The sequence below is a fragment of the Elephas maximus genome, chromosome 17 (genome assembly GCF_024166365.1).
Source record: "Elephas maximus indicus isolate mEleMax1 chromosome 17, mEleMax1 primary haplotype, whole genome shotgun sequence".
Taxonomy (NCBI): domain Eukaryota; kingdom Metazoa; phylum Chordata; class Mammalia; order Proboscidea; family Elephantidae; genus Elephas; species Elephas maximus.
The window spans coordinates 6402119-6410080 of NC_064835.1; the positions used below are offsets into that span (position 1 = coordinate 6402119).

The window sequence follows — 7962 nt, forward strand, 5'->3', positions numbered from 1 at the left end:
ATACTGTGTGCTTTAACGTCAGCAACAGTGTGCGTCAGGGTTGTATCCTATCACCATACCTATTCGACCTCTATGCTGAGCAGATAACCTGAGAAGCTGGACTATATGAAGAAGAACGGAGTATCAAGATAGGAGGAAGTCTCATTAACAACCTGCATTATACAGATGACACAACCTTGCTTGCTGAAAGTGAAGAGGACTTGAAGCACTTACTAAGCTCTTACTAATGAAGATCAAAGACCACAGCCTTCAGTATAGATCACACTTCAACATAAAGAAAATGAAAATCCTCACTACTGAACCAATAAGCAACATTACGATAAACGGAGAAAAGACTGAAGTTGTCAAAGATTTCATTTTACTTGGACACACAAGAAACACCCATGGAAGCGGCAGTCAAGAAATCAAAAGATGCATTGCATTGGGCAAATCTGCTGCAAAAGACCTCTTTAAAGCCTTGAAAAGCAAAGATGTCACCTTGAAGACTAATGTGCACCTGACCCAAGCCATAGTGTTTTCAATCACCTCATATGCATATGAAACCTGCACAGTGAATTGATGCCTTGGAGAACAATATTGAATACAGCAGGGACTGCCAAATGAATGAACAACTCTGTCTTGGAAGAAGTATAACTAGACTGCTCCTTAGAAGCAAGGATGGAAAGACTACGTCTCACATACTTTGATCATGTTATATCAGGAGGGATCAGTCCCCGGAGAAGGACATCATGCTTGGTAAAGTAAAAAGTCAGCGAAAAGGAGGAAGACCCTCAATAAGATGGATTGACACAGTTGCTGCAGCAGTGGGCTTAAACATAACAAGGATTGTGAGGATGGAGTAGGACCGGCCAGTGCTTCATTCTGTTGTACATAGAGTTGCTATGAGACAGAATCGACTCGAGGGCACCTAACAACAATAACAACTGTACAAATGAAGTGTCTGTGCCCTACTGAGAAGGGATTGGTCAGTTTGTGGGCCTGGCGGGAGGACCATGCCTTGAAAGTGACAAGAAGTTTATGTTATATGCAGCCAACCTCACAGAGGTTTTGCAGACAGAAAGTAGTAGAGAAAAAGGAGGTAAGATATCTCCTAACAGAGCTGTAACACAGGTCAAGGGCTGTAACACTGAAGACAGGCAGAGGCCCAGAAAGGGCCTTTCTGCCAAACGGAAAGCAACAGGCCTGGAAGGTGCCCTGTGGCAACGTCGGTGGTGACAGACTCAGAGCCTAGAGGAGCCTGTCCTGAGGGGGCCAAGAAGAGCCTGTCCTGAGGGAGCCCGAGGAGGCTTGCACAGCTGAGAGGGAGTGTGCATGGCAGAGAAAAAAGCCTGCTTGCTCTCATGGCTGAAAGGAGCTGAGAGAGAAGGGAGGGAAGTGCTTTCCTCTTCGGGGCAACCATCCAGACTTTCCCTGCGTGCTTCCTGATCCTGATTCTGAGTTGTAGCCTGTTGATCCTGATCCAGAGTTGTAGCCTGTTACTTCCTTAATAAACCACTTAAAAAAACTGTGAATTCCGTGTGGCCATTGCAGTAATTATCGAACCCAGCAGAGAAGTAGAGAGTGCCCTGCGGAGGATGGCTGGTGTCAGAATTGCTAAAAGGTTGGAGAGTGGATGTATGTCTGACCTCTACCTCACCTCGTAGGAAGCAGATTAGGCTGATCTCGGCCATTATCCCCACTGAAGTTAGACAGGCTCTGATGCTCCTACGACTCCCATCATTTCACATGCTTTTCCATGACTCTTGTCTCTAATCTCTTTTGTTACCCCAATGTCTTGTCCAAGATACTAAGTTATGCTTGAAATAAGAAGAGAGTGTATTCGTAGCCCAGTTTCCAAAGAGATAATATCTAAGGAAGTTAAACATTTACTCACATGTGATTCCCTGTTCTCACCAGGTCCATTCACTCTGAACCTGGAATGACTTAATGAAACAATGCAGCCAATAAATATATATGTTTAAATTGCCATCAAATGGCAATGGTTCGTTTTCTTTTTTTAATTGTGCTTTTTAGGTAAAAGTTTATCGGCTCTGTCCAGGACCCTCCGCTGTGACCCCAGTCTGAGCAGTTGGTGGTGGTGACAGCACCATCTAGTTCTTCGGGGCTCAGGCTGGGGGAGGGGTTGGTTCATGTGGCCCATTGATCCTTTGGGCTACTATTTTCCTTGTGTTTTTGGTTTTCTTCATTCTCCTTTGCTCTGGGTGGGATGGGACAAATAGACGTATCTTAGACATCCACCTTCAGGCTTTGAAGACCCCAGATGCTACTCACCAAGGGGGAAGTGGAACACTTTCTTTGTAAGCTTTGTTAGGCCGATTGTCCTGGATGTCCCCCAAGACTCTGGTCCCCCAGTGACCGATTTTTTTGGAAGAAGATCACCAGGCCTTTCTTCTGAGGCACCTCTGAGTGGACTTGAGAGTCCAACTTTTCAGTTAGCAGCCATGTGTGTTAACCATTTATACCATCCAGGGACTCTTCTAGTGGGGTAGAAAGACAATAGATAAAGAGATTTGTAGCATGAAGTCATCAGTGTAAGGGACTGAAAATGATGGTTGATGCTGCTTTAAAAGAGTGATTGGGTGAGGCTCCTTTTGAGCAACAAGCTGAGATGGATCACCTGGGCAGCACCCTGAGTGAAGTGAGGGAACGAGCCATGTGAAACATGTGGGGAAATACCATTCTCGAGGGAGGGACTAGGACCCGGAGCAATAGCATGCTGGCATACTCAGGGAACCAGGAGGCAGGCTGTGAGGCTGGAATGCAGTGAGGGAGGGCGAAAGAGGTCTGAGGGGTAGGCAGAGACTTACCGGCCATGTATGTGCTACAGAAGCCTTTCAGATCTGCCTTTTTGACTCATAGGCCTAGCACAACGTCTGACACCTAGAAAGTTCTCAATAAATGTTTGTGGAGTGAAAGAATAAGTGAAACACAATCTGGAAAACCAAAGTTAAATAGGTTTCTTTGCAGCAGGATATCCCAGAAACGTTAACATATATGATATAAATCTTCAAGCAGGGAGAGAGCATATGACATTGCCCAAACTTATTTGACCACGGACACTTATTTTCTGGATTATTTGAAGGAACTTGGGTTCTGCAGTTTGGAAACTACTGCTGTAGAAAAGCCTTGGTTTTCTGATGTGTGTTCAGAAGAGTAAGCTGGATAGCATAATATCCTGGAAACACAAGTTCAAACCCAATTCAAACATGATGCGGGCACAAGGGGGCAGGGCACAAATGACCCTCTATCTTTACAAGATTTCCCTTCCACCCCTGTCTCACCTTCACTGCCTTTTTTTTTTTTTTTTTCTGGCTAAGGTATGGAAAAATCCATTTATTATTGGCTCAGCCAAAAGAGATTGGGCCCCACCCTAGACCTACTCAGAAACGCTGGAGTAGGTACCAGCAATTGGGTTCAACAAATCCTCCAGGTGATTTTAATTGAAGCTTAAGGTCAGTGAGGACCTGAATTACTGCAGGGTGGAAAGATGGAGAGGATGGCATTTAGAAGGTAAAATCAAAGAATACATATATTGATTTGATTGATTGTACATGGAAGGTATGTGACTCTCTGGATCTGGATCTCCTGCTAAGGGCAAGGAACAGTTTTCCAGAACCCTGACCCATTTACTTTCCCTAGAATAGCTTAAATATATAAAAAATAATAAGAATAAAAAAAAAATCATTTGCAGAGAGATAAGAGTGGTTCAAGTCATCTAAACCGGTAATTCATTCTCACCTTAACATCTGGGCAGATACCAAGATAATTCATTTTTCTATTTCTTGAAGGTCCAACTTGGAGGTTGTAATGATGCAGAACTTTACATCTACTGAGGTCTTACCATGTAACAGTAAGTCCAGTCTGCTGTTGTCTGTGGTGCTCACTATTTATCATTCAAAGGACATTATTACTTTGAGAGCTACTCACTCACCATTTTGATTTCTCAGCATCATGGTTTTCCTGGGACTAATGGTATCAGCCACCTTCCAAGATTTTATTTTTGGAAATAGTTTCCATATTAATTTAAACCAATTTTCATCCTGAGTCAGATATGTGGTTGGGGAACCCTTAATTTTAGATGCACTCTCTCAAAATGTACAGGATATTTGTATTTAAATTTGAAATTTATTCCCCAAAATCCAACAGTTGGGTGCTGGTGCTAGGTGAAAATGTCTCAGATGGGCTGCACAGCTTCAGAGTTAGGACATGGTCACTGGTGGTTTCTAATTCCTCTTTCAGTCAGGTCATCTCATGCATAGGCCTGTGTACTAGAAATTTCTGTGGACTTTTCAGTTTTACCACATGGACTTCAGTTGGTGAACACAAATTCATCTCACTTATAAAAATGATTTTTCTGCTGCACTGGCTTTAAAGTGAATTTCAGTAAAGCAAATGACTTCCATTATAACAATCAATGGGGTATACATTACACAGGGACTCTTTTTCATGCATTCAGCAAATGTTTTTTGAGGGCCTATGATGTGCAAAGCACTTCGCTAAACCCTATGGAGAAGAGTAAACCAGTTGTCATTAAGTTGACTACAACTCATGGTGACCTCACATTTATCAGAGTTGAACTGTACTCCACAGGGTTTTCAATGGCTGTTTTTTTGGAAGTAGATCACCAGTGCTCTGGGTGGACTTGAACCATCAACCTTTTGGTTGGCAGCTGAGAGTGTTGGCAGCTGGGTTCATGGTTTATTTATATCTATGTTCTCCAAAGAGTCCTTTGCATCACTCAAGGACTCTTTGGAGAACGTAGATATAAATAAACCATGAACCCAGACCTAAAGCTCACAATCTGTGAAAAAGACAGATCCTGTTTCTGCCGTGGCAACCATAATCCATTAACAACCTTAACACCAAAGACAATTCTCACATTCTTAAGGCAAATTGTCTTCGTGACACTCTTGTTCCTCTTTTGCCTGAACAGTAGCAATTTCTAGTAAAGACAGGCAGTTTCTTAAAAAATAGTATCAGACTATTAGTTTTCAGAACGATGTAGAAACCTGAAGTAATTTAATACGGAAAAATTTTAAGTTCTTAAATTTATATCCAAACCCTCAATAATACAGGTAGGTGACTGTCTTAGTTGTATAGTTCTGCTATAGTAAAAATACCACAAATGGATGGCTTTATCAAAGAGAAATTTATTTCCTCACAGTAAAGTAGGCTAAAAGTCCAAATTCAGGGCATCAGCTCCAGGGAAAGGCTTTCTCTGTCGGCTCTGGAGGAAGGTCCTTGTTCTCAATCTTCCCCTGGTGGAGGAGATTCTCAGGCACAGTGACCTGTGGTCCAAAGGATGTGCTCTGTTCCTGGTGGTGTTTTCTTGGTGGTAGGAGGTCCCTAACTCTCTGCTTGCTTCCCTTTCTTTTTATCTCTTGAGGCCACACCCCAGGGAAACTCGCTTTACATTGGGCTTTACATTGGATCAGGGTTATGACTTGGTAAGGGTGTTACAATCCCACCCTAATCCTCTTTAACATAAAATTACAATCACAAAATGGAGGACAACCACAGAATAGTGGGAATCACGGCCTAACCATGTTGGCGTAGTGCTTAAGTGCTACGACTGCTAACCCAAAGGCTGGCAGTTTGAATCCACCAGGCGCTCCTTGGAAACTCTACGGGGCAGTTCTACCCGGTCCTATAGGGTCACTATGAGTTGGAATCCACTCAATGGAAATGGGTTTGGGTTTGGTTTTGGCCTAACCAAGTAAATACACACATTTTTGAGGGATATAATTCAATCTACGACAATGACAAGGAAGGTTTATAAATAGCAAATATAAAAGTGGCCTTAGAATCTTACCTAGGTGCAAGCAAGCTCACTGACTCATCTGCTGCTTCAATAGTGGAGTGTTTAGAACAAGAGGGTAATGGTTTTTCTTTTTTCCCTGCACTATTCAGATGACACTGAGTATATTTACATTAAGTTCTAGACACAACAATTAAACATGTAAGAGGTTTATTGCTTAACTGGAGAACATAATTCTGGTGCACAAAAAATAAACATGTGACACTCATTTCATAAACATGTTCAAGCTTCTTTCAGGAAGAACTAGTCTGAGGAGGAGATTTAGCAATTCAGCAAAGCCCATAGCATCAATGTAATATTCACCAGGGCCACTGAGTCTGCTACTTCCTAGCCCCTCATTTCTTCCTGGCTTTGGCTATCACTCTCACAGTTGAGTGGACTTGGAAACAGGTTGGATTCCAACGAGACACCGTAAATGCTCAAGAGGAAACCCATCGCCACTTCAGGAAAAAGCTGTTTAGTGAGAACTTTTAAAATTCATCCCTTTATCATGACCTTGTTAAAGGCGATCCTTGCGCCATGTTTATGTGCAAAGGTGTGAGATAAGTTGGCTTAAGACTGGAAGCCAGTATGTGTTGTAATTATTATTTCCCTAAGCCAGTACCTGGAACATAGCTGGTACTTGATAAATATTTGTGGAATTGCCAGAGACTGAAAATATAAAACAGAAATGTCAGACTGGAACGAAGACTCCTTTCCCTAGTGGTTACGCTTTGCAAAAAAGGTGGATTACAGCATTTTGCAAACAGGCTGAGTTAGATGCAACAAAAATTAGAGACGACTGCTTGAAAAGAAAACTTATCTGCCTCATGGGAGATTCAACACTGTGACAGTGGATTTACTACTTACAAAAAGTTGTGATAAGTATGATTTTTTTTTTTAGTTGTAGTTGAGTTTTGAGGTATTTTTATAAGAGTTGGAACTCTGCTTTCCTTTTCTGATGGTTGTTTTATTTTTTTTTTAATTCATCAATAAGATTTTTTATATTTACAAAAATGTTATAATAAAAAATTACGTTTTATTTTCTTGTTTGCAAGAATATTCATACTTTTCGTCTTCACATATTTTGATGAAAAGTTCAAAATTTTATTGAGATTTTAGTGCATCTGGTATGGTCCTTACCTCCCATAGGCAGCAATGCTCAGAATAGAAGTGACCTTGGTTAGAATTTTACAGATGGTGTTGCAATTTAAAATTATACCTGTTTTTCCTTTTGTTAAAAGATCTACTGATTTGTTTTACATCAGCTTTAAAATATTTCGATCATCATGGAACTGGGATCTTTAAAGCCCATGCGCTTCTGGATGCCGAAAGACACATTTTGATTCAGTGAGAAAAACATGGTCATCCACTTATTACCAAAAGCTGTTCTCAGCGAAAGATGAAAACTATATCCCATGAGAAATTGACTGGGTAGCAGGAGACAATGACACACCATTGTCATTATCCTTGGCCAGCACTTCAGGCCTTTTCCCATCAACATTTTCATTCGTAGGGCCATCAACTTTCAAAAGGCCATTGAATGTCTATTGCTGCAAAGCCCAGAGACCAAAGTTATCCTTAAAACTGGAAACACCAGGGGGATGTATCTAAATGCAGAGATGCTTAGTGACTTTCATGGCTACATTCAGAATCTTATAATGCATGATATTTTTGCGGATCTCAATGTTGGTGTTATTGATGCCTGGGAAATGACTATTGCATATTGCATTAATAATTCCCACCCACCTGATTACGTGATCAAATATCAGGTTAACACGTTTTTAAACTACATTTGCCAGAGGGCAAGCACAGAAAAAATAGCACTCACTGTTCTCTATAGATGACTCACATACACCTCAAGGATAATCTAATTCAATCCGAAGTATGAGGAAACCAAACGTAAAGGAATCTCTTCAATGCTGAGTTTGATGACCAAATAGCAAAACAACACCATTCATACTTTAATTTTAAGACACATGGCTTAGAAAGGACACCCTGGTGGCGTAGTGGTTAAGTGCTACGGCCGCTAGCCGAAAGGTTGGCTGTTCGGATCTGCCAGGCGCTCCTTGGAAACTCTATGGGGCAGTTCTACTCTGTCCTATAGGGTCGCTATGAGTCGGAATCGACTCGACGGCAGTGGGTTTTTTTTTGATGGCTTAGAA

General features: G+C 41.6%; 1 pseudogene; it reads left to right on the forward strand.

Moving 5' to 3' along the window:
• Positions 1-2662: 2662 nt before the first annotated feature.
• On the forward strand, positions 2663-7644 carry LOC126060949 (NXPE family member 2-like; annotated as a pseudogene).
• Positions 7645-7962: the final 318 nt, after the last annotated feature.